Consider the following 27,703-nt stretch of genomic DNA (forward strand, 5'->3'; position numbering starts at 1 on the left):
TATAAGCCAGACCCGTTGTAAGTATGAGACCTGGTTGTGGCGACGCTGCGGGGAATAAAATGCTCATATTCTAGCAGACTCGCCTCTTGGTCGTTTGTTCTGTGTCAGACTACTCTCCTACGAACCTGACCTTGAGAATTTTTTTTAAAACACCTTGCTAACCAGTCTGCTTTGTGGAACCTTGTTCAATGCCCATGGAGACAACGTTCACAGGCTGCCTTCATCAATCATCTTTGTCACTTCTTCAAGAAAAAAAAATACTCAAGTTAGTGAGACACGATTTTGCACAAACAAAGCCACTTTAACTCTTCCTAATCATTTCCAAATACACGTATATCCTGTCCCTCAGAATCCCTTCCAACAACTTGCCTGCCACTGACTTCAGGCTCACTGTTCTCTTGTTCTATGGCCTCTCCTTCCCACCTTTTTAAAAATAATGGCACCTCACCTGTCGCTATCAATGATACAAATGTCTCAGGAGAGGCCCAACAATCTTAAAGGAGGACAGAGGGGGTTAGGGAGGATATTCCAGAGGTTTGTGTCCTTGGCAGCTCCAATTGTGGAGTGATGTAGGTGGGGGATAGCTGTCAACGGAGACAATTAGTGGTTAATCGTGGGTAGTGTGTAATGGCAGGCAATGTGATAACAATGTGTGTGAGTTAAGGGTTGGAGGGGTGGGGTTCAAGGGCAGTGGTGTCGGAAGTGGAGGAGATACACTGGAGGGCATTGGGGTTGACCACATGTGGGGGGAAATTGCAGTCCTTGAAATATGGTCCATTTGGTATGTTCTGGAGTGTTCTGCCAGCTTGCATCAAGCTTCACTGGAACACTGCACCTAAGCATGAGACAGATGTTGGCCAGGGAACACGCTCATGTGTTAAAGTGGCAGGCAACCTGGAGCTCAGGGTCTTTTTTGGCCTGAGAGGGAGCACAGATTGATCCAAATTGCACTTCATTTCTTTGTAGGAACTGTCAGATTTAGTTCCAATCACCCAATTCATAATGTTAACCTGTAAACTCCTTATGGACTCAAATCCTAGCAGCTTTTCAGGTGGAATGTTCCAGATTCTGATAACTCTGTTCATTGAGAAAAAGATGCCTTAAGATCCCTTTTAAATCTTTTCCCTCTCATCTTAAGCCTGTGTCCTCTAGTTCTGAACCCACAGATCCTGGGAAAAAGTCCCTGACTGCTCACCTTATCCAGATCCATCATGATTTTATAAACATTTATAAGGTCACCTCTCAGTCTCTAACTCTCCAGGAAAATAGTCCCAGCCTATTCAGCATTTCCCAATAGCTCAACCCGTCCAACCCTGGCAAAGTCCTTGCAAACCTTTTCTGAAACCTTTGAAGTTTCACAACATCATTCCGAGAACAGGGAGATTGGAACTGAAAACAGAATCGCAGAAGAGCATTAATCAATGTCCTGTACAACCACAATATGACGTCACAACAGCTGCATTCAATGCATTGACCAATAATGGGGAGTGTACCAAACACTGCATTCACTACCCCGCCTACCTGTGACTCGACTTTCAAGGAACTATGAACCTGGACTCCAAGGTCTCTTTATTCAGCAATGCTCCCCAGACTTTACCATTAAGTGCACAAGTCCTGCCCTGATTTGCCTTTCCGAAATCCAACAGCTCACATTTATCTAAATTGAACTCCGTCTGCCATTCATTGCTCCATTGGCCCATCTGATCAAGATCCTGTTGAATTCTGAACTAACCTTCTTCACTGTCCACTACTCCTCCAATTTTGGTGCCTTCTGTAAACCTACTGACCATACCTTGCACATTCACATCCAAGTCAATTATTTAAGGACCCATTATCGATCCTTGTAACACATTGCTGCCCACAGGCCTCCAGTCCGCAAAGCAACCCTCCATCATCCTCTGTCTCCTACTTTCAAGGCAGTTTTGTAATGGCATGCTCTCCCTGCATTCCATATTACCAAACCCTGCTAACCAGTCTGCTTTGTGGAACCTTGTTGAATGTCCATATAAACAACATTCACAGCCTGGATTAATCAATTTTCTTTGTCACTTCAAAACATTCAGTCAAGTTAGTGAGACACAATTGGGCACGTACAAAGCCACATTGACTCTCCCTGATCATTCATTCCTTACCTTTCCTAATAGATGGATATCCTGTCCCTCAGAATCCCTTCGAACAACTTGCCTGCCACTGACTTCAGGCTCACTGTTCTCTTGTTCCATGGCCTCTCCTTACCACCTTTTTAAAATAAGGGCACCTCACCTGTCGCTATCAACGATACAAATACCTGGGGAAAGGCCCAACAATCACTTCTCAATTTCCAGAAAGATCAGGTGTATCCCAGAACAGGTCCCAGGACTTAATCAACCTTGATGCCATTTAAGACATCCAGTACCACCTCCTCTGTAACATGGACACTTTTCAAGTTATCTCTGTTTATTTCTCCAAACTCTCGAGTTTCCATATCCTTCTCCAGTAAAAAATGACATGAAATAGTTGCATATCTTTCCCACTCCCTGTGGTTCCATAGACAGCCTTGTTGATCTTTAAGGGGTCCTATTCTCTGGTCCAGTTAATCTTTTGTCTGTGATATATTTGTTTAATGTCTTTGGATTCTACTTAAACCAGTGTCTGAAGCTATTTCATGTCTTTTTTTTGCTCTCCTGATTTCCCTCAAGTATAAAAGCGTGAGCCTGTACTCCCAATTCCTCTGCTTCTGCCATATCTGCTCCCAGGAGGAGCAATTCTACCCCAGGACATCCCAGAAATGCCTCCTACTTCAAGGACCACAATTTCCCTCTCACTTGATCAACAATGCCCTCCAATGCGTACCCTCCACTTCCTGCACCTCCACCTTTATCCCACCTCTTCAACCACAAAAGATTATAACCCTGCAATCTTCACCTTCCACCCCACTAATCTCCAGATACAGTGCATTAACCTCTGTTATTTATGCTACCTAAAGTCGGATCCCACCACCACAGACATATCTCCCTCTTCACCCCTATCTGCGTTCCACAGAGACCATTCCCTCGGCAACACCCTTGTTAGGTCCACTCCCTACCACCAACCCATGCTCCACACCCTTGACCCTCCCTTGCCGCCACGGGAGATATAAAACATGCGGTCACACCTCCCTCTGACCTCTGTCCAAGACCTGAAAAGGATCTTTTCACATCAGGCAGAGATTTCTCTGCACATCCCAAAACCTCATCTACTGCATCTGGACACTATGGGAAATTTAACATGGTTCATCCAACTAACCTACACATCTTTGGACTGTGGGAGCAAACTGGAACACCCGAAGGAAACCCTCACAGACACTGGGGAGAACGTGCCAACTCCAACACAGAGTCGCCAGAGGCTGGAATCAAACCCAGGTCCCTGGTGCTAAGGAAGCAGCGCTAACCACTAAGCCACAAGATCTTTGGTGCTGATGTGCTGCCCCACTGATAACTCAGTCACTCACCCTGCCTCATTTTCTAAGTGGCAGTGATGAGGGAGTGAAATTATCGCTAGACTGTTAATCCCGAGAACCAGATAACGTTCTGGGGACCTGGGTTTGAATCCCATCACGGCAGATTTTGGAACGTGAATTCAATAAATATCTGGAAAAATTAATTTTGTGACGACAATGAATCCATTGTCAATTGTTGGGAAATCCCATCTTTAGGGAAGGAAAATGCCATCCTTACCTGGTCTGGTCTGCATGTGACTCCAGACCTATAGCAACGTGGTTGATTCTTAACTGCCCTCTGGTTAAACGAAGCAATAAATGCTGGCCGAGCCAGTGACAGCCTCATCCTGTGAATGAATAAAGAAAACAGGTCAAGTTTTGTTCCTTCTCTAGTAGGTACATCCTACAAACTGAATCTGAAACGTTCTCGTACACACTGAACAAATACCTTTTCATCCAAGCCCTTAACACTACCAACATGGCCTCGGAGTGCTGTAAAGTTAAAACCCCTTATCATTGCATCCATATTATTCTTACAGATAACTGAGGTCTCCTGGTAAAATTGTGTCTCAATTCCCCGCTGACTATTGGGAGAGCGTCTATAATACAATCCCAGTCAGACGGTCATCCCTTTCTTATTTCTCAGTACCACCCAAGTAACTTGCCTGGATGTACTCCCAGGAATATCCTCCCGAAGCCCAGCTGTAATGTTATCCCTAATCAAAGACGCCACTCCCCCTGTACAGTTGCCCCCTTTCTATCGCATCTACACCCTGGAATATTAAGCTGCTAGTCCTATCCATCCCTGAGTGATGCCTCTGTAATTGCTGTAATATCCCAGTGCCATGTTCAAAACCATACCCTGAGCCCACCTGCCTGACCTGTCAGGCCTCTTGTACTGAAATGAATTCAGTGTAATTGGTCCGTCCCGCTTTATTCTGTGACTTGCTCTTGCCTGCCTTGACAGTCTAATCTGAACAGTACCAGCCTCGGACATACCTCTTTTCTCACTATCTCTTTCGGTTTACCCCAACTCCCTCACTGGTTTAATGCCTCCCGAGTGGAACTAGCAAATCTCCCTGCTCATCAGGACCCCATACTTTCCCCTTTCTATGCCATTGGTACCAATGTACAATGTCCTCCCACTGGCTATTCTCCCCTTTGAGAATATTCTGCACCCTCTCCAAGGCATCATTGACCCTAGCATCAGGGAGGCACCACCCCATTCTCATGTCTCACTGTCAGCTGCAGAAATGGCAGACTGTGCCCCTGACTAGAGTGTCCCCTATCACCATCGTTTGCGTGGAACTGGGTATACCTTACATTATGTTAGAGCCAGTCTCAGTTGCAGTAACTTGGCTGTCAGTGCTATATTCCCCTGAAAATCTATTACCCCCTACATTTTCCAAAACAGTACACTTGTTTGAGCTGGGGATAACCACTGGATATTCCTGCAGTACTTGCCTACCCCTCCTAGCTTTCCTGGAGGTAACCCACCTACCTGACTGTATCTGCAGTATCCTGCAATCCTGAGACTGCCACCTCTCACACCCCAGACCCCTGTCAATTCCTCACTGCCTTTAATCACTCCTTCACCAATCCATGTGATTTGATAGGATTTGCAAAGACACTTCCTGCAGACACAATCATCAGGATCATTGAAACTCTCTCGACTCCAACATCCGACAGGAACAGCACACCACTCTACAACAGGCCATCTCTTCGCCTTAACAATCTACAGACCAAGACAAAGGCACAGTCTTACTGCTCGAAAAATACTGCCTGAGAATAACTTAATGCTTACGCTTTATATTTTAAACATTTTAACAACAGACCGAAAGACATGAAAAAGAAACCCTCACCTTTCTCACTACTAATATAATAAAACCGTCTAAAATTGATGTTTCAAGAGACTGAAACCCACTGAGCTGATCCCGGCTGTGAGCAGCTCACAGAGCGAGGTCTCTCTGAGGACAGCTGTGAAATGTCACTGTTTGTTTCTCTTTTCTTCAAGCTGCACTTCCGAGCGGTTTATACCTTCACAAGAAGTCAGCTGGGAGAGGTCACTGCTCGGTTTTATTCACTGGAGGTTGTCTTTGCTGCCCAGACCAGAATTTATTGGCCACCTTTATGTGTCTTGGAGAAATGGTGGTGAACGGCCTCCCTGAAATGTTGCAGTCCATGTACACCACAGTGATGTTTGGACAACAATCCCCCACTAGACCCACATCCCTCTCAGTCTCTGTAATCCCCCTCCAGCTTCAGAAATTGCATGTGTGTAATTTTACCTCAAATTGTACACGTAGAATGATGGAGCTTTTTTAAAAAAATACATTGCTAAAAAGGGAGGCAATGGCCAGATGATATTCTTGCTAGACGAGTAAAATGAGCAATCTTCCGAGGGATAGGGTTAGATGGTAGCATCATGGCTGATGGTGGCATCTGATATCAGTAAATTCTCTAATGAAAAGGCTCATGATGACCATGAAACTACTGTCGACTGTTAGGAAAAAAACCCATCTGGTTCATTAATGCCCTTTAGGGAAGGAAACTGTCATCCTCACCCGGTCTGGCCAACATGTGACTCCAGACCCACAGCAATGTGGTTAACTCTCAACTGCCCTCAGGGTAAACATCCACATCTGAGTGAATAAACAAAAAGAGATTTATATTTAAATCGCAGAGGAAAGCTTTTTTAAAAACAAAATTGTGTTTTCAAACTTTAAAAAAAAAATCACCTTGGTCAGATGGCACTATAGATGCTGCAATAATCAGGGAGAATATAAGGAACAAATATACAGAGAGATCTCCGATATACAGTCACAACAATAAGGTTATAGTAGTAGGTGATTACGATAGTGTGAAAGGTTTGGTTGGCAAGGAATGTGTTAAATGAGTTCAAGAAATGTTCTTTATCAATATTTAAATGTTCCTATCAGAAAGCAAGCAACACGTGACCTTTTCTTGTCTGATCAGACAGGGCAAGTGACTGAAGTGATAGGACGGGAACAGTTTGGGTGAGAGGAAATTGTGGGTACCATGGAGAAATAGTTGTATAATCGATAACTACAGGTGAGCTGCCTGATGACTGGAGAGTGGCTAATGTTGTACCTTTGGTAATGAAGGGGTATAAGGAGCAGCCCAGGAACTGTAGACCTCAGTGGTGGGTAAGCCGTTGGAGGCGATTCAGAAGGATAGGATTTGCATGTATTTGGAGAGTTAAGGAATGATTAGGGACACTCAACATGGTTACTTAACAGGGTGTCTCACAGACTTGATTGAGATTTTTAAGGTAGTCACCAAGAAGATCGATGAGAGCAGAGTGGCAGACATTGTTTATTTGGACTTTAGTAAAGCCTTTAAAAAGGTTGTGCAGGGGAGACGAAGTTGTAAAGTTCGATCCCATGGGATTCAGCAAGAGCTTGCCAACTGGATACAAAATTAGCTTAACAATAGAAGACAGTAATAGTAGAGGGTTGTTTTTCACACTGGAGGCCCGTGACCAGCAGTGTTCTCCAGGAATCGGTGTTGGGTCCATTTTTGTTTGTCATGTGTGTAGATGGTTTGAATTAGAATATACAAAGCATGGTTTGTTTGTGGGTGACATCAAAAACTGTTAAGGTAGACAGTGACAAAAGGTTATCCACGAATACAGAGGGATCCTGATCAATTGGGTGAATGGGCTGAAATGTGGTAGATGGAATTTAATTTGAATAAATGTAAGATATTATATTTAATAAAACAAAATCTCCTTTAGCCTCATTAATTAATTACACTAATTAAAAGTAAGGCCTTGAGTAGTGATGTGGAACAAAGAAACCGAGGGGTTCAGGTCTTTGTAGTTTGTGTCACATGTAGACAGGGTGGTTAAGTGGGTGTTTAGCACGCTTACCTTCATTGCTCAGACCTTTAGGTATAGGAGTTGGGACACTGTCATGAGGTTATACATGATGTTGGTGAGGCCTCTTCACTGTGTTCAGTTCTGGTCCCCCTGTTAGAGGAAGGATGTCATTAAATTGGAAAAGGTTCAGAAGATGTTTCCCAGGATGTTGCCATGAACGGAGGGATTGTTTTAGAAGGAGAGGATGGATAGGCTGGGATGTCTGTCACCGGAGAGCAGGAGGTTGAGGGGTGACCTTATTAGAGGTTTATAAAATCATGGAGTGTGTAGACAAGATGAATGGCTGCATGGGAGGGGGATTCAAGACACCGGTGCATACAGTTTGAGAAGAGATGACAAAGATTTTAAAAAGACATGAGTTTTTCTATTTTTGCACTTATGGGTTGAACTTCCAGAGGAAGTGGTAGCTGTGAATACAATTACAATACTTAAAAGATATTTGGATAAGTACATAAATAGGAAATATTTGGAGGGATATAGGCCAAGCAGAGGCAGGTGTGATTAGTTTAGGTGGAATTATAGTCGACATGGATTGGTTAGACCACAGGGTCCATTTCCATGATATATAACTTTGAAACTCTTAACTCTCGGTGTCTTCGTGCTCACAACTCTCCCTATCACTGTCACCTCATGAAGCTTCACAACTCTTCCTTATCTCTGCTATCATAAGCATCTCTGTAACATCCTCCAATCACACAATCCTCCTTATCTCTGTAATGTCGATCCCCACAAATCTCTCTGCTAAGTGCCTTTCTGTAATTCCAGCCTTGAGGATAGCCCATTTTTAACTCAGATTCCTGCACCCTGAGCTCCAGAATTTCCTACTAAACCTCTCTGCTCATTTGCCTTCCCAAAACATTAACCAATCATCTATCATCTATTCTAATATCAAAAAGGTATTAGATGATCGCAGCGGGCATGTGTGCTTGATGACCAATATGGAGAAGATGGGGGCATTGTGTTCAACAGTTTAATACCAGAGACTCTGACCCCATTTTATTCCGTGTTTCTAGTGATTCCCTTTTTTTGAAGCAGACATGAGTGAGAAGCAGTGGAGAATGTAAATGATACACAGTCTGCATAGTGAGAGGATTCCACCACCACTGGCTGTTTACCCTCCAGCTCCACAATGTCCAATAACCTATCCATGCTATCACGGATCCTGGCACCAGGGAGGTAACATACTATCCTGGATTCATGTCTGTGGCCACAGAAGTGCCTGTCTGTACCCCTGACTATTGAATCCCCGTCACTCTCTTTCCTCCTGTTCTTTGCAGAATCCGAAGCTGGATACAGTATCTGTTTGATAACGGGATGATCACTGGGAACTCCTGCATTTCCTTCCTGAGCCTTTTACTTGATCTGATAGTCATCCATTCCCTTTCCTAACTCACTGAACGTGCTGTCCATAACATCCTCAGTATTGCAGATGAGCTACAGTGAGTCCACTCACAGCTTCAGATCTGAAAAGCAGTTTCCCAGTAACTGCAGATGGGCACACTTCCTGCACATATTGTCGCCAGGGACACTGGAAGCATCCCTTATTTCCCACATTGTACAAGAGAAGAATACCGTGGATCTGAGGTCTCCTGTAACAATGTCTCTCTAGATTCAGCTAGTTCTCCTATCACGAGAACTTAAATGAGCTAGCAACCTTTCTTCACTTCAAGCATGTCCATTATAATCTAAATCCCCGACCGTTACTTAAGCTGACATGTTATACTTTAAAATCTGTTACAAAATATTCAGCAGGTATCTCATAAAAATTGGCTATTCCCATTGGGGCCATGTGAATTTCTGAATGGCCTGAACTAAACCTGAGTTTCAGCTTCACCTTCTCCCTGTCTCATCTCATTGTTTTCACCCAACTCCAAAACACACTCACTGAGCCAAGCAGCATTCTCAGTACAGCCCTGTCATTTTCAGTTGTCAGAATCTGGAACATTCCACCTGAAAAGATGCTGGAATTTTAGTCCATAGGAATTTTAATGGGTAGTTTGCAGAGAACTGAAAATAAAGAATTTACAGGTTAACATTACGAAGTGGGTGATTGGGGACTAAATCTGACAGTTCCTGCAAAGAGATGAGGTGCAATTTGGATAAATCTGTGCTCCCTTTCAGGGCAATATCCCCTTCCTCAGCTGCAGGGCCCAGAACAGAGCACACACCCAAAGGGTGATCCAGCCACAAATTTGTCCATTTCTCTGATTTTTGCTTTACAAAAGTATTGAAGATTAGATTTAGATTACTTTACAGTGTGGAAACAGGCCCTTCTGCCCAACAAGTCCACACCGACCCGCCGAAGTGAAACCCACCCATACCCCTACATTTACCCCTTACCTAACACTACGGGCAATTTAGTATGGCCAATTCACCTGACATTACACATCTTTGGACTGTGGGAGGAAACCGGAGCACCCGGAGGGAACCCACGCAGACACGGGGAGAACGTGCAAACTCCACACAGTCAGTCGCCTGAGGCAGGAATTGAACCCAGGTCTCAGGCACTGTGAGGCAGCAGTGCTAACCACTGTGCCACCGTGCCGCCCACTAAATGATATTTTCTCACAGACAGAACAGAACAGAAAAACCTTTCTGTTTCCACAGTTAAATGCCAATTATATTCAGGTCCTGATGTCTCTGCCGACTGTAAAAACCTGTTTTTGAGATCCCAGTCTCAATTAATATCCCATAAAATGAATTCACACAACAAAACTCACAGTCAGTGCAGGATGAATAGTAAAGACAAATATTTATCTTGCATCTAACCTACACGTCTCTGAAAACTATGGGCAATTTAGCTCCCAGTGCAATGGCAAAGGAGATAGGGGTTAAAGAGTGAATAATAGGTGGGGACAGAGCCCAAAGGAACATTTGGAAAGAAAAAGGACTGGATAGCGATTTGGCTGGGAGAGTGCATAGCTGTTAATAGAGGGAACAGGAACTGGTGTCTGGCAGCATCTCAGTGGATGTGATGGAAATGGTGGCTGATGAACGTTCTGCCGCAAAAAGGACCCTGACATTCCAGTTGCCTGCCACTTCAACACACGAGCCTGTTCCCTGGCCAACATCCCTGTCTCATGCTTACTGCAATGTTCCAGTGAAGCTTGATACAAACTGGCAGAACACTCCAGAACATACCAAATGGCTCCGTATTTCAATTACAGCAATTTCCCCTCCCATGTGGTCAACAATACCCTCCACCGTATCTCCTCTACTTCCCACACCTCCGTCCTTGAACCCAACTCCTTCAACTGCAACAAGGATAGAATCCCCCAAGTCCTCACATTCCACCCAGGTACAACACATCATCCTCCACCATTTCCACCACCTACAATCAGACCCCATCAGAGATATATTTCCCTCCCCAGTCCTTTCAGCATTCCTCAGAGACCATTCCCTCTGTGACTTCCTTGTTAGATCCACACTCCCCACCAACCCATCCTCTACTCCCAGCACCTTCGCTCGCCATAGCAAGAGGTGGAAAACCTGTGCCCACACCTTCCGCTCACCTCCATCCAAGGCACCACAGGATCCTTCCACATTCAGCAGAGATAGTTCTTACATTCAAACATTTCACCTATTGAGTCCTTTGCTCTCAATGTGGTCTCCTCTACAGTGGGGAGACAGGACGCCAACTTGCGGAATATTTCAGGGAACATTTCTGGGACACGTACCAACCAACCACACTGCCCTGTGACCGACAACTTCAACGGCCCCTCCCACTCCGCCAAGGACATGCAGATTCTGGGCTGCCTCCATCGCCAAATCGACCCATCCGAAGCCTGGAGGAATAACACCTCATTGTCCGCCTTGGGACCCTTCAACCACACAGCATCAATGTTTCCTCATCTCCCCTCACCCCACCTTATCCTAGCTCCAACCCTCCAACTCGGCACTGGCCTCTTGAACTGACCCATCTGTCCATCTTCCTTCCCCATTATCCACTCCACCCTCTCACCATTACCTCCCATCTGCATCTACCTATTGCCTTCCTAGCTCCCTTCCCCCCCAACCTACACACCCCCTCCTATTTATTTCTCAGCACTCTTTCCCACACCGCACATTCCTGATGAAGGGCATATACCTAAAATGTCGATTCTCCAGCTACTTGGATGCTGCCTGACCTGCTGTGCGTTTCCAGTGCCACATGTTAATGAAGCTGGAAGAAGAAAACCTCATCACCGGGGACCCTTCAGCCCTTTGGCCTCAATATCAAATTCAATAATTTCAGATGCTGAACTCTCCCACGTCCTAGCATCCTAGCCCCCTACCCCACACACCAGGCCTTGTTATTATATAGCCTGCTATTACACACTATCTGTGATTAGCCACTAACAGTCCCCATAAACAGCTATTCACCCTCCCCCAGCCAGATCAATATACACTCCTTTGTCCAATTTCTCCTCTCTCTCTCTTTGGGCTCTATTCCCAATCATTTACTCTTTAACCTATACCTTCTGCATATAAACCAACATTTTTTCCTCAGTCACATCAGTTCTGAGGAAGGTTCATAGGATCAGAAATGTTAACTATGACTTGTCTTCACAGATGCTGCCAGACCTGCTGAGCTTTTCCAGCACTTTCTGGTTGTTGTTTATCATTTCCATCATCCACAGTTTTTTCTGGTTTTTATTTAGCGGGAGCTTGTAATTCATGTCAAGCAGCCTACATCGTGTGTTTATAAACCGCCCCAGTACCCACAAAATCCATTTTTCTCCCAGTCTATGCCACTCCCATCACACTCACTGAGTCCCCCCCTCACAGTGACACTGCGCCTGCACAGCTCATGGTCACGTGTTGGCCTGCTGGCCACACCCCTCATTCACCTCTTTTGGCTGGAGGATCACGCCAACTCTCCTATTGGTCTGCAGCTGCTGTCAATCACCTGGGCCCCATTGTGTCATGTTGGTGGGATCCTCCCATAAGTGTTGTAGGCTGAAGGGTGACCTCATTGAGTTTTATAAAACCATGAGGGGCATGAATGGGATAAATAGACAGGTCCAGAACGAGAGGGCATAGGTTTAAGTTGACAGGGAAAATATTTAAAAGGGACCTAAGGGGCAACTTCTGTCAATCAGAGGATGCTGCATGCATGGAATTTTCGGTCAGGACAAGTGGTGGAGCCTGGTACAATTACACCATCTGAAACGCATCTGAATGGGTATATGAATAGGAAGGGTATAGAGGGATATATGCCAAGTGCTGGCAAATAGGACTTGATTAGGTTAAGGCATCTGGTCAGCATGGACGAGTTTGACCGAAGGGTCTGTTTCTGTGCAGTACATCTCTATGGCTCGATGGCTCTGCGGTGGGATGAGCTTCATCATTCACAGTGAATGGGGCATTATCACAGAGTATAAGGGCTGGGGGCTATTCAGCCCATTTGAGCTGTACTTTCTCCCTCTGCAGATGCTGCAAATCTGTCCCAACTCCCCTCCCATCTGTCCATAGCCCTCCAAATCTTTCCTTAAAAAGTTGAATTCCAAATTTGTTTTGACAGTAACTGTTGAATCTGCATTCAGCTGTTGTTCAAACTGTTCCAGATGCTCAGAACTGACTCAGTAAAATAATCTTCACATTTTTACCTTGCATTATTTGCCAGTTACATGAATGCAGTTACTAAAAATTGTGACAAACTTTCTACTTTCCCTCTCTGTCAACTAAATATCCTGGAGACAAATCTGCTCCTGGTCGAAATCACGACAAGGGGAGGTTGAATAGGCTGGGGCTGTTTTCCCTGGAGTGTCGGAGGCTGAGGGGTGACCTCACAGAGGTACATAAAATCATGAGCGGCATGGATAGGATAAATAAGATAAATAGACAAAGTCTCCTCCCTGGAGTGGGGGCTTCCAGAACTAGAGGGCATAGGTTTAGGGTGGGAGGGGAAAGATATAAAAGAGCCCTGAGGGGCAACGTTTACACGCAGAGGGTGGTACGTGTATGGAATGAGTTTCCAGAGGAAGTGGTGGAGGCTAGTACAATTGCAACATTTAAAAGGCATCTAGATACGTATATGAATAGGAAAGATTTGGAGGGATATGGGCCAGGTGCTGGAAGGTGGTATAGATTGGGCTGGAATATCTGGTTGGCATGGATGGGTTGGACCGAAGGGTCTGTTTCTGTGCTGTATATCTCTGTGATGAATTTTATCCAAATAGCTAGTTCTCCCCGTATTCTATGATGTTGAACTTGCTAACCAGTCTGTTGTTATGTGGAACATTGTGTCTTCCTGAAGTCCAAGTTAACGATGTCCATGCACAAAGACATGCTGATTCTCCCCAATTATTTGCCTTTCCAATTACATGCAAATCCTGTCCCTTAGAATCCCTTCCAACAACTTGCCTGCCACTGACTTCAGGCTCACCGGTCTATAGTTCCCTGGCTTTTCCTTACCACCTTTCTCAAATAATGGCACACATCTTCCAGCACCTCACCTGTGGTTATTGATGACACAAATATCTCAGGGAGGGGCCCAACAATAACTTCCCTAGCTTCCCACAAATTTCTGGGATACATCTGATCAGGTCCCAGGGATTTATCCACCTTTATCCATTTTAAGACATTCAGAGTATCCTCCTCTGTAACATGGACACTTGCCAAGTTATCACTATTTATTTGTGCAAATTCTCTAGCTTCCATATCGTTTTTCAGTAAAAAACCAATGTGTAATATTCATATAGAATCTTTCCAACCTCCTGCGGTTCCATAGTCAGTCTTGTTGATCTTTGAGGGTCCCTATTCTCTGCCTGGTCACTCTTTGTCCTTAGTGTATTTCTAGAATCTCTTTGGATTCTCCTTAAACCTATTTCCCAAAGCCATCGCTTGTCCCCTTTTTGCCCTCCTGGTTTCCCTCAAGTATTCTCCTACTGTCTCTATACTCCTCCAGGGATCCACTAAAACCCAGCTGTCTGTACCTGCCATATCCCTCCTTCATTTTCTTGACCAGAGCCTCAATTTCTCTCGACAGGCAGCTCTACGCCTCCCAGCCTTGCCCTTAACAGGAACATACTGTCTGTGTACTCTCATTGTCTCATTTTTACAGGTCTATGGAGGCAATAGCAGATATGGACAGAGAATCAATCATTCTCAGTAAAGAGGAAGTGTTGGGAAAGGTAACAGCCTAAAGGTAAAAGGGGTGCCTGGCCGTGATGGAATGCATCCCAGGGGCTAAAAGAGATGGCCGGGAAAATAGCAAATGTGTTCATGATAATTCGCGAAAATTTGCTGGACTCTGGGACGTATCTGACAGATTGGAAAGCTGCAAATGTGTTGCCACTATTTAAAAAAAAACACCCATTAGTTTAACTTCTGTAGTGGGGAAAATGCTTGAACCTCTCAAGGAAGTAGTAGCAAGTTATCTGGGCAGAAACTATCCCATTGAGCAGACACAGCATGGATTCATGAAAGGCAGCTCATGTTTAACGTATTTACTTGAACTATTTGAGGACATCACAAATGCATTGGACAAGGGGGATCCGGTTGGTGTGGTGTATCTGAATTTCCAGAAAGTAATCGACAAGTTGCCACATGAAAGGCTGCTGTATAAGATAAAGGCTGCACGGCGTTACGGGTAATGTATTAGCATGGATACAGGATGGGTTAACCAACAAAAAGTAAAGAATGGGGATAAACGGGTGTTTGGATTAGTATTGGCACTACAACTGTTTACAATTTACACAAATGTTTTGGAGTTGAGGACCAAGTGTACGGTGTCAGAGTTCAGATTTGATACAAAGATGAGGTAGAGCAATGTGTGCAGAGGCCACCGTAAGTCTGCACAAGGATACAGATAGGTTGAGTGAGTGGGTAAGGATCTGGCAGATGGAGGACAATGTTGGGAAATGTGGGGTCATCCATTTTGGTCGAACTCACAGCAAACTGGATGATGAAATGGTGAAAACGTGCAGCAGGCTGCTGTGCAGAGGAAGCTGGGTGTCCTTCTGCATGAATCACAGGAAGTTGGTTTGCAGGTGCAGCAGGTAATTAAGACAGTGAAGGGAATATTGTGCTTCCTTGCTAGAGGGATGGTTATGCTGCAGCTGTACAGAGTGCTGGGGAGGCTACACCTGGAGTCCTGTGTACAGGTTTGATCTCCTTACTTCAGCAAGGATGTACTAGCACTGGAGGGGGTGCAGAGGAGGGTCACAAGTTTGGGCCTGGAGTTGAGAGGGTTGGTGTATGTGGAGAGATTGAGAAAACTGGTTCTATATTCATTGTAATTTAGAAGAATGGGAGGTTGGATGGGGTAAAAAAACAAAATTATGAAGGGAGTAAGTAAGATAGAAGCAGGGAGTTTATTTTCACCAGGCGTGGGTGAAACTAGAGAACATAGCGTCAAAATAAGGTGGAGCAGATTTAGGACTGAGTTTAGGAGTAACTTCTTCAGCTAAAGGGTTGTGAATCTGTGGAATTCCCTGCTGAGTGAAGCAGTTGAGCTATCAACTTTATTTGCCTTTAAGGCAAAAGGTAGATTTGTGAACAGGAAAGGATTAAGGATTATGGTGAGAGAGCAGGAATGTGGAACTGAGGCCATGAAAAGATCAACCCTGATCTTATTGAATGGCAGAGCAGGTTTGAGGGGTCAGATGAAAGTTTTTGCCTTGTGCCATCAAAATTGACCTTTGAAAAGTTAAGTTTCTAAATTGGACAATCTGGTCTATTATTTTCTGTAACTATTTTAAAACTAGTAGAATTATCAGAGAATCCCAGAATCCCAACAGTGTGGAATGAGACCATTCAGCCCATCACATCGATACTGACGCTCAGAGCCTCCTAACCTCCCCCTGTAACGTTGCATTTTCCAGGGCCACCCAACCTACACATCCCCGAACACTACGGGAAATTCAGCCTGGATAATCCAATCTACCCTGCACATTGTTGCACTGTGGGAGGAAACCAGAGAACTCGGATGAAATCCACGCAGACAACCCCAATAAGGTGATCATCCCTTTCTTATTTCCCAGTTCCACCCAAATAACTTCACTGGGCGTACTCCCATGAATATATTCCCTAAGCACAAACATAATGCTATCCCTAATAAAAAACGCTACTCCCCCTCCTCTCTTGGCCCCGTTTCTATTCTTCCTATAGCATCTATACTCTGAAACATTAAGCTGCCAGTCCTATCCATCCCTGAGCCACGTTTCTGTAATACCCATAATATCCAGTGCCATGTTCAAAACCATACCCTAAGCCCATCTGCCTTCCCTGTCAGGCCTCTTGCATTGAAATAAATGCAGTGTAACTGCTCAGTCTGACCTCATCCTCTGCTTTGCCCTTGCCTGCCTTGACTATTTGACCTCAGAACTGTACCAGCCTCAGACATACCTCTTTTCTCACTATCTATTTGCAATCACACCCACTCCCTCACTGGTTTAATGCCTCCTGAGTGGCATTAACAAATCTCCCTGCCCAGATATTAGACACCTTCCAAATCAGATACAATCCATCCTTCTTATGCAGGTCAACTCTACTCCAGAGGAGATCACAATGATCCAAAAATGTGAATCATTTTCCCCTGCACCAGCTCCTTAGCAACTCATCCAGCACCTCCTCCTCTGTAATATGGACATTTTTCAAGATGTCACCATTTATTTCCCCACATTCTATATCGCCCATGTACTTCTTCACAGTAAACACTAATGCAAAGTACTTGTTTCCCTATCTCGCCCATCACCTGAAGCCCCACACAAAGACTGCCTTGCTGATCTCTATTTTCTCCTAGTTAGCCTTTTGTTCTTAATGTATTTATTAAAGCCCTTTGGATTATCCTTAACCCTATTCGCCAAAGCTATCTCACGTCCCCTTTTTGCCTCCTGATTTCCCTCTTAATTATACTCCTACTGCCTTTATACTTGAAGGACTTTTGGATTGGAATAAATGCAAAATATTACATCCTGACAAAACAAACGAGGGTAGGACTTACACTCAATAAAAGTAGGGCCTTGAGTAGTGATATGGGAACGAAAACACCGAGGGCTTCACATCTTGGAAGTTTGTGTCACATGTAGACAGGGTGGTTAAGAAGGTGCTTAGCACACTTACCTTCATTGTTCAGACCTTTGAGTACAGGAGTTGGGACGTTATGTTGAGGATGTACAGGACGTTGGAAAGGCCTCTTCTGGAATACTCTGTCCAGTTCTGGTTGTGCTGTTATAGGAAGGATATTATTAAATTGGAGCAGGTTCAGAAGAGATTTACCAGCATGTTGCCATGAATGGAGGGATTGTGTTCTAAGGAGAGGCTGGATAGGCTGGGAATTTTTTTCACTGGCGTGCACAAGGTTGAGGGGTGACCTTATTAGAGGTTTATAAAATCAGAAAAAAAGAGTGTAGATAAGGTGGGAGAGGGGGATTCAAAACTCGGGTGCATCCATTTTGAGAAGAAATGAGAAAGGTTTGAGAAAAGACATGAGGGTTTTAAAAAAATATATACATGTGGAATGAATTTTCAGAGGAAGTGGTAGCTGTGAATACAATTACAATATTTAAAAGACATTCAGATAAGTACATAAATAGGAAATATTTGGATGGATGTGGACCAAGCGGAGGCAGGTACAATTCGTTCAGTTTGTAATTATGGTTGGCATGGACTGGTTGGACCTCAGGGCCTGTTTCCTTGCTGTATAACATGATGACTCTAACCCTTACTAACTCTAAATTCCTCCATCCTCAACTCTCCCGATCACTGTCACCTCATCCAGCCTCACAACTCTTCCTTATTTATATAATTCCTCACCAGCCACAGAACGCTCCCTATCTCATGTCCTCCAGTTTCTCAAATCTCTGCGATATGTGCCTTTCTTTAGTTCCAGCCTTGAGGATGCCCTCATTCACTCCGATTGGTTGGATGACAAACTGGTACGACCTGGTCCTCCAGTACGGCCCTCTGCCCCCTATTGGCCTGCGCTGACATCAATCACACGAGACCCATTGTGAGGTGAGTAGTGGGATCCTCCCTCTATCTGCCATGGGATGAGGTTCATCATTCAGTGAATGGTGCAGTATCACAGAGCACAGGGGCTGGGGGCTATTCAGCCCGTTGGGACTGTACTCTCTCCCTCTGGAGATGCTGCACATCTGTCCCAATTCCCTTCCCATTTGCCCATAGCCCCCCAAATCTTCCCCTAAAAAGTAAAATTCCAAATCTGTTTATGAATAACTGCTGAGTCTGTGTCCAGCTGCCAATCAGACTGTTCCAGATGCTCAGACCTTACTGAATAAAATAATGTTCACATGTTCACATATTATTTGCCAATTACCTGAAAATAGTTACAAAAATTGTGACATTGTTAACAATTCCCTTCTCTCTGCAAATTAAATATCCTGGACACAAATTTGCAGCTGGTCAAACTCACTGCTTAACCTTCTCAGCTCCAAATACAATTATCTGTGCTTCTGCTAGCTTTCTACAAAAGAGGAACACATCTTATTTTCATTTATTCGTGTCATAGAGATGTACAGCACAGAAACAGACCTTTGGTCCAATTTGTCCATGCCAACTAGGAATCCTAAACTAATGGAATCCTATTCCCAGCTATTGATCCCTATCCCTCGAAACCCTTCCTATTCATTACCCAATCAGATGCCTTTCAAATGTTGTAATTGTATCAGCCTCCACTACTTCATCTGGCAGCTCATCCAATACACACACCACACCCAGCTTGAAAACTTTGCTCCTCAGATCCCTTTTAAATCTTTGCTCTCTTGACTTAAGCCCATGTGATCTTGTTTTGGAACCACCTAACCTGGGGGGGGAAAGACCCTGGCTGTTCACCTTATCCATGCCCCTCATGATTTTACAAATCTACATGAAGTCACCTCTCAGTCTTTGACTCTCCAGGGAAATTACCCCCAGCCTCTCCTTGTAGCCCAAATCCTCCAACCCTGGCAAAGTCTTTGTCAATCTTGTCTGAACTCTTTCAAGATTCAGAACATCCTTCCCAGAACAGGGGATTTTGAACTTAAAACAGAATTCCTGAAATGGCTTAATCAATGTCCTGTCCAGCCACAATATGATGCCCCAGCTTCTGTATTCAATGCATCGACCAATAAATATAAGCATACCAAACACCACCTTCACTAGTCTGCCTATCTGCGACTCTACTTACAACGAACAATGAATCTGAACTCCATGGTCTCTTTGTTCAGCAACACTCCAAAGGACTTTACCATTAAGTGTATAAGTCCTGCCCTGATTTGCCTTTCCAAAATGCAGCACCTCGCATTTGTCTAAATTGAACTCCGTCTGCCATTCTTTGCTCCAATGGCCCATCTGATCAAGATCCTGTTGTATTCTGAACTAACCTTCTTCGCTGTCCACTACACCTCCAATTTTGGTGTCTTCTGTAAAACCACTGACTATATCTCATATATTCACATCCAAGTCATTTATTTGAGGACCGAATATCCATTCCTGCAGCACACTGCTGCTCACACGCCTCCAGTCCGCAAAGCAACCCTCCATCACCACCCTCTGCCTCCTACCTTCAAGCCAGTTTTGTATCCAAATGGCTAGTTCTCCCAACATTCCATGTTATCTAACCTTGCTAACCAGTCTGCTTTGTGGAACATCGTTCAGTGTCCATATAGACAGCGTCCACAGTCTGTCTTCATCAATCATCTTTGTCACATCTTCAAAAAAACTCAATCAAGTTAGAAAGAGAGAATTACTCACACAAAGTCATGTTGACTATCCTTAATCTTTCCTGGTCTTTCCAAATACATGTAAATCCTATCCCTCAGAATCCCTTCCAACAACTTGCCTACCACTGACTTCAGGCTGCCTGTTCTCTTGTTCCCTGGCCTTTCCTTACCACCTTTTTAAAATAACGACACCTGTCTTCCAGCACCTCACCTGTCACAAACGATGATATAAATACCTCAGGGAGGGGCACTGCTTTCCTAGCTTTCCACAAATTTCTGGGATACACCTGATCAGGACCCAGAGATTTATCCACCTTGATGCCATTTAAGACATCCAGTACCACCTCCTCTGTAACATGGACACTTTTCAAGTTATCACTGTTGTTAACTATCAAGTTCTCCAAACTCTCCAGAAAAGAGTAGCATAGTATCTCTCCCACCTCCTGTTGTTCCACAGATGGCCTTCTTGGTCTTTAAGAAGTTGTATTCTTTGTCTGTTTTTTCTTTTATCCTTGATATATTTGTAGAATCGCTTTGGATTCTACTTAAACCATTTCCTAGAGATATTTCAAGTCCCCTTTTTGCTCATCTGATTTCCCTTGAGTATATTCCTGTAAAAACATGAACCTGTACTCCCAATTCCTCCGCCTCTGCCATATCTGCTTCCAGGAGAAGCAATTCTACTCCAGGACATCCCAGAAAGGATTCCTATTTCAAGGACTGCATTTCCCTCTCACGTGATCAAAAATTCCCTCCAATGCATATCCTCCACTTCCCTTACCTCCACCTTCCCCCCACCCCTCCAACCACAATAAGAATATAATCCACCGGTCCTCACCTGCCACCCTACGAATCTCCAGATACAGCGCATTAACCTCTGCAATTTCCACTACCTACAGTCAGACCCCACCACCAGGCATATATTTCCCTCCCCAGCCCTTTCTATGTTCCACAGAGACCATGGGATATTTGGTGCTGATGTGCTGCCCCACTGATACCTCAATCACTCACCCTGCCCAATGGTCTAGTGATACTATCACTAGATGGATAATCCAGACACCCAGATAACGTTCTGGGGCCTAGAGTTTGGATCCCGTCACAGCAGACAGTGGAATGTGAATTCAATAAAAATTTGGAAGTAAGAATCTATTAAAGACCATGAATCCATTGTTGATTGTTGCAAAGAAAAAACCATGAGATTCACTAATATCCTTCAGGGAAGGAATCTGCCATCCTTACCTGGTCTGACCTACATGTGACTCCAGACCCACAGCAACGTGGTTGAATCTTAACTGCCCTTGAGGCCCAGCCAGTGACACCCTCATCCTGTGAATGAATTAAAAAAGGTCAAGTCTTGTATACAACCATACTATTCTTACAGATAAGTGATCTGTTAGTAAATTTGCTTCTCAATTCCCGGCTGACTATTTATTTCTCAGTTCCACCTGCACAACTTGCCTGGATGTACTTCCAGGAATATCCTCCTGAAGCCCAGCCATAATGTTATCCCTCATCAAAACCACTTCACCCCCCTGCTCTGTTGCCCCCTTTCTATCCTTGCTATAGCATCTATACCTTGGAACATTAAGCTGCTGGTCCTAACCATTCCTAAGTCATGCCTCTGTAATTGCTGTAATATCCCAGTGCCATGTTCAAAACCATACCCTGAGCTCCTCTGCCCGACCTATCGGGCCTCCTGCATTGAAATAAATGCAGTGTAACTGCTCAGTCCTACCTCATTCTGTGCCTTGCCCTTGCCTGCCTTGACTGTTTGACGCCTGAACTGTACCAGCCGCAGACTTGGCTCTTTCCTCACTCTTTGAGTTTACCTCCATTCCTTCACTGGTTTAATGCCTCCTGAATAGCACTAGCAACTCTTCCCTTTCAGTGCAGGTACAATCCATCCTTCTGATGAAGGTCAATTCTACCCCACAAGAGATTCGAATGATCCAACAATGTGAACTCTTCTATTCCTATGTCATTGATACCAATAAACAACAGCCTCCCCTCAAAATGGTTATTCTCCCCTTTAAGAATATTCTGCTCCCTCTCTGAGGCATCCTTGTACAAAAATTACACATTCGAATAATAAACCTTACACTCATCACATCATTATAAAAGGATTACATAACACATGATGGTTTGGGGAGACCTTTTGAGAGAATGTGATGATTCAAAGGAGAATTTTTAAGCAGCAAAAGGGATTGATCTGGAACGCAATACTCATAATGCGAATATCCAGGTCCTGATGGACTGAGTAATTCAGAGTTTGGCAGAACATTTACTGAGATTACCATCTGAATGTCCACCTGTAATATCCTGTAATACAAGTTTATAAAATCTGTCACTCTCATTTCAAGTTAGAAACCCACACCATCCCCTCCTCCTGGCGCAGGATTACTGTACATAGTTACAACAGGTCATCAGGAAGGGGAATGGAATGTTTTGTTTAGAGGGTTTTCAGTATGAGAGTTTGGAGTATATACCTGAGAGTAATGTGAGGAAGTGGTGGTGAGACCACCATATCTGGAGTAAAGTGAGCAGTTTTGGTCCCTTTAGATAAGGAAATGTGTCACTTTATTGGAGGCATTTCAGGGAAGATTCACTAGTAGAAAGTGCGGACTGCAGATGCTGGAGATCAGAGCTGAAAACTGTGTTGCTGGAAAAGCGCAGCAGGTCAGGCAGCATCCAAGCAGAAGGAGAATCAACGTTTTGGGCATAAGCTGAAGAAGGGCTTATGCCCGAAACATTGATTCTCCTGCTCCTTGGATGCTGCCTGACCTGCTGTGCTTTTCCAGCAACACATTTTTCAGCAGGGAAGATTCACTGGGATGATCCCTGGTTTGGAGGGATTATCTTTTAAATAAAGGCTGAACAGGTTGGGACTCTACGCACTGGATTTTGGAGAAAGAGAGGTGATCTCATTGAGACAGATGGGATTCTTAAGGGGTTTGACAGGATAAATACTGAGTGGATGTTTCCGAGTGTTAATACTGAAAAGGGAGTCTGGAACCAGATTCTGGGTCAGTCGCGGAATCAAGGGTTCTGCTTCAGATTCGTCAAGTTTAAGGCGACACAGAGGCGGGTAAGGGGTTTCAGTAGCAATGGAGCTGGGGTGAGGTGGAGACAAACAATGTTTAAGAGATTGGAATTCCTGGTGTTTGGGATTGTGCAGATGTCTGATCAGAAGGTCACCTTGGGGTCAGATATAACAGCAATATTGTGAAGAACGTATTTCTGCCTCAGACAGTTACCAGGGAGAGGGAGAGGCTCAGCAGTAAGAGAAAGGAGTTTGGAATAACAACTGAAGGCAATGGGTTTAACCGTTACAATGTTTCATTGGAGGAAACTGCAGCTAATCGAGTAGTGGGAATGTGATAAGCAGTTTGGTAACTGAGTAACAGTGGAACAATGGAGAGGGATGGTGGGGACGGAGAGCTGGGCAGTGTCAGTGTACATGTGAAACCTAACATGGTGCTCTTTCACAATGTCAACTCCTGGCAGTATGTAGGTGAGATACAGGAGAGAGTAAGGATAGATACTGGAGGGACACCAAATGCAAGGAATTCAGAAAGGAAAGAGAGAGTGGAAATGGAGCAGGATTTTCCAAAAACCGTGAGGTCAAAAGGAAGTTTTTCAAAGAAGGGGAGAGAAGGGCATAACCAGAAAAGACAGACAGCCAGAACAAGGAACAATATCTGTGAATCGGTGAGGAGGAGGAGGAAACAGAGTGTTGGAAAGTCTGTGATTTAGCAAGCTTTGGGTAAATTGTAAAGATGAGCTCTGATAAGGCTTAACAAGAGACTGGAGAACGATGTAGGTTTAGGACAAAATCAGGAACACCACGTGAGGCAGTTTGGCTCACTGGGCAAGTGGGAGGGAGGGAAGCAGCAGATCGGATTATCTCAGTCATGGTGACAGAGAAACTCCATGTGCTCCTCACTCATGTTATTGGAGGGGAGGATAGAAGAGACAGGATGATGGACAGTGTTTTACAAAGAAACAAATCCAGGGTTAGTGATATTTAAAATGAGTGAACAAACCTGATGTGTTTAGCTTTTATCCAGAATATTAAAACAAACGACTGAAGTCCTGGTTCGAATCCCATCTTGGCAGATGGTAGAATCTGAATTCACGAAAAAATAACTGGAATTAGGAATCTCCTGATTTCCATGAAACCATTGTCAATGGTAAAAAAAATCCTGCCAACCTGACAGCAGCCCATCCAGCTACTCACTGTACTAATCACTGCAAAGTCTCAACACAGGAATGAAACTGGATTGACCATGTGGCATCTAACAAGGCACCAGAAATTACAACCACAGAATCAGCCCTCTCGATGGTGCAATGTCCTCCTCACTAACATATGGTTTTTGATGCCAAAATGTGGAGAGCTGTACCTCAGACTAGTCAAGAAGCAGCCTGACATAGTCATATTCACGGAATCATCCCTTACAGACAATGACCAGACACCACTATCACCATCCTAGATATCGAGAGTGTGGTGCTGGAAAAGCACAACAGTCAGGCAGCATCCGAGGAGCAGGAGAATCGACGTTTTGAGCCTCAGCCCTTCATCCGTCTGATCTGGTGTGCTTTTCCAGCACCACACTATCGACTCTGACCTCCAGCATCTGCAGTCTTCAATTTCTCCTAAAATCTCTGGATATGTCCTGTCCCACCGGCAGCACAGACCAGACAGAGGTGGTGGCACAGTGGTGTACAGACAGGGAGGATTCGCCCTGGGAGTCTCATGGCTCCTGCTGATTACCATGTATCGTCCTCCCTTGGCTGATGGATCAGTTCTCCTTCGTGTTGAACAACATTTGGAGGAAGCACTGAGGCAACAAAATGGTGTCAAACATACTCTGGGTACAGGATTTCAATGTCCACAATCGAGACTGGCTCTGCAACAGAATTACTGACTGAGCTGGCCAGGTCCTAAAGGACATAGCTGCTCAACTGAGTCTGCAGCGGGTGGTGAGGGAACCAACAAGAAGGAAAAAAACATACTTGATCTCATTGTTATGAATTGACAAGCTGCAGATACGCCTGGCCATAACAGTTATCGGTAAGAACGACCATCACATGTTCCTTTTGGAGACAATGCCTTGCCTTAAAGTTGAGAAAACCTCCGCTGTGTTGAGTGGCACTATCACCGTTCTAAATGGGACAGACTTCAAAGAGATGTAGAATCTCAAATAGGGTATCTATAAGGTACTGGGGGACAGCAACAGCAGCAATCTGTAATCTCATGGGTTTGTAAATCCTGCTCTCACCCATCACAATGGACAGTAAAGGAGGGCTTGCCAAGAGCAGCACCAGGCATACCTAAAAACGAAGTGCTAATCTGGTGAAGCTATCAAACTGAATTACCTGCATATCAAACAGCATCAGCAGCAAGCAACAGAGCTAAGTGATCCAACATCCAATGGAACAGATCGGAGCTCTGCAGTTCTGCCACATCCAGTTGTGAACGGTGATGGACAATTAAACAACTCACTGGGGGAAGCATCACAGAAATCCCCACCCTTACTGATGGAGGGGCCTCACACATCCATGCACCAGATAAGATGACAGCATTTGCAGCAATCTGCAGCCGGAAGTGCAAAGTGGGATGATCCATCTCAGCCTTCTCCAGTGGTTTCCAACATCACAGATGTGAGTTTTAAACCAGTTCGATTCAGTTTGAATCACATCAAGAAATGGTTAAGTAGTGTAAAGGCTACTGGCCCTGCCAATATTCTGGCAATAATACTGATGGCTTGTGCTCTAGAACTTGCCACCCACCAAGTCACGTATCGCTCCAGCACTGGCATCTACCGACAATGTGGAACATTGCCCAGGGATGTTCAACACAAAAGCACAGAACAATCCAACCCAGGCAATTTCCATCTATCAGTCTACACTCGATCAGCAGTAAAGTGATGGAAGATGTCATCACCAGGGCTACCAAGCAACAGCTGCTCTGCAACAGCCAGCTGAGCGACACTCACTTTAGGCTCCACCAGGGCCAATGAGCTCACAATTGTGTCACCGCCTGATTCACAAACTGACAACCAGCTGATTTCACCCTTGTCTCAACACAATGTGATGAAAGTATATGAGCTATCTCTAGACTTCATTATCCAAACTCACTCCCTGGCCAGCTTCCCACATTCAACCTCCCTGTAATCTCAAGAACATCTAAATATCTGCTTGTTGATTCATCAAAAGTCTCCTATTCATAAGCAACAACATAGAGTCATAGAGATGTACAGCATGGAAACAGACCCTTCGGTCCAACCCATCCATGCCAAACAGATATCCCAACCCAATCTAGTCTCACCTGCCAGCATGTGGCCAATATCCCTCAATTTAAATTTCTCACACTTGATTTAATTCCTGGCTGTGATAATCCCTAGCTCCCTGCACCACACACATTTTGAGACCTCGACAACCCATTTTCTTTGAGACTCCCAACAATTTGTTAATTCATTACTTCATCTGTGTGGCTGTTTCTACAGTTGCTGAAGCAGCATGGTCTGAAATTCGCAACCAAAATCTCACAGGTCTGTTTTCCACCTTTAAGACATCCCTCAAAACCTACTTTTGGTCACCTGACCCAATATCTCCATCTCTGGCCTTATGTCTAAAGTTCTCAATAGTATTTTTGTGAAATTATAAGCATGATAATAAAAATACAAACTGTTGTTGATTTGACATTATTTTCAAATCATCACTGTTGCTGTAATGAATAATCTATAATGTCTCTTACCCAACCACATTGTAGGAGCACCTTCACCACACAAACTGCAGCTGTACAAGAAAGTCAAACATCACCCTCTCCACAAGCAACAGGGCTTTGGCATTAATCACTGGTATCTGTGGAAGGAGAAACACAGTTGATGTTTCAGGGAATGCAAAATGGATTACAGGGAATGAAAATGGTGCAGAATTTGACAGCCAGAAATGGAAGGAAAATACACTTGCTTTTTGGAAAAAAGAATTCTTGACTGTCAAAAATATTCAAGAAAAAAGTAATCTGATAATCTAGCAGCACATGGTCAGGGGCTGGGCCGCAGCGAAAAACTCATTTGCAAAGGTCTATAAAAGTAATAATACAGTAGTAAACAGACCAAAAATAGACCAAAAATGGTTCGAGACTGAGGAAGCTAGATATTGACAAAGCGGTGATGAGGGAGCCCAGAGGTGAATCAGAACAGTATGGGCTGCTATGATCACAATGACTCTGTACCAGAGAAAGGCTGCACATGCGCCTGGCTGCACCTTGCTCCCTACAAAGATGGCGGCCGCGCAGGTTTCCAGTGAATCGTTGTCCCGAATAAAGATGGCGGCGCTCACTCAGGCCTGCAGCCGCGCTGAGGCAATTCCCCATTTACTGCAAACACGGGACTAGGACGTTCAAATTTGTGTTTTCCGACGTGCACAATTTGTTTGTAAAACCTCTCCGCTCACGGCAACACAGTTTTTCTCCAGTTTCCCTGTTTATCTTTTTCCTTACCGTATCCTTTCTTTCCATAACTTCCCGAGCATTCATTACAGCGACTCTGCGCCGCGCGCGAGTGATCACATGGTTTAGTTTAGCTCCGCCCGACATTCACTTTGATTGGTTGGAGGACCAACATCCCGCTAGGTCATCCAGCTCCGCCCCCCAGCCTTTCATTGGTCCGGTGCTGACATCAATCACCCGGAGTC

General features: G+C 44.5%; 1 long non-coding RNA gene across 2 annotated transcripts; it reads right to left on the minus strand.

Annotated features, from left to right (window-relative positions):
• Positions 1-156: 156 nt before the first annotated feature.
• Positions 157-27,562, minus strand: LOC148147070 (uncharacterized). 2 transcript variants are annotated; one of them, XR_015760043.1, is made up of 6 exons: positions 27,510-27,562; positions 26,763-26,869; positions 24,049-24,131; positions 21,245-21,331; positions 3,696-3,804; positions 157-242 (listed from the first exon to the last, which is right to left on the minus strand). It is a non-coding gene; the product is annotated as an uncharacterized LOC148147070 (long non-coding RNA). The 2 variants fall into 2 exon arrangements; XR_015760044.1 differs by lacking the exon at positions 157-242 and adding an exon at positions 17,406-17,510 and having other exon boundaries at positions 3,701-3,804.
• Positions 27,563-27,703: the final 141 nt, after the last annotated feature.

The sequence above is a fragment of the Chiloscyllium plagiosum genome, unplaced genomic scaffold, assembly GCF_037043375.1.
Source record: "Chiloscyllium plagiosum isolate Xiang-an unplaced genomic scaffold, Cpla_swu_hap1 HiC_scaffold_18, whole genome shotgun sequence".
NCBI classification, from domain to species: domain Eukaryota; kingdom Metazoa; phylum Chordata; class Chondrichthyes; order Orectolobiformes; family Hemiscylliidae; genus Chiloscyllium; species Chiloscyllium plagiosum.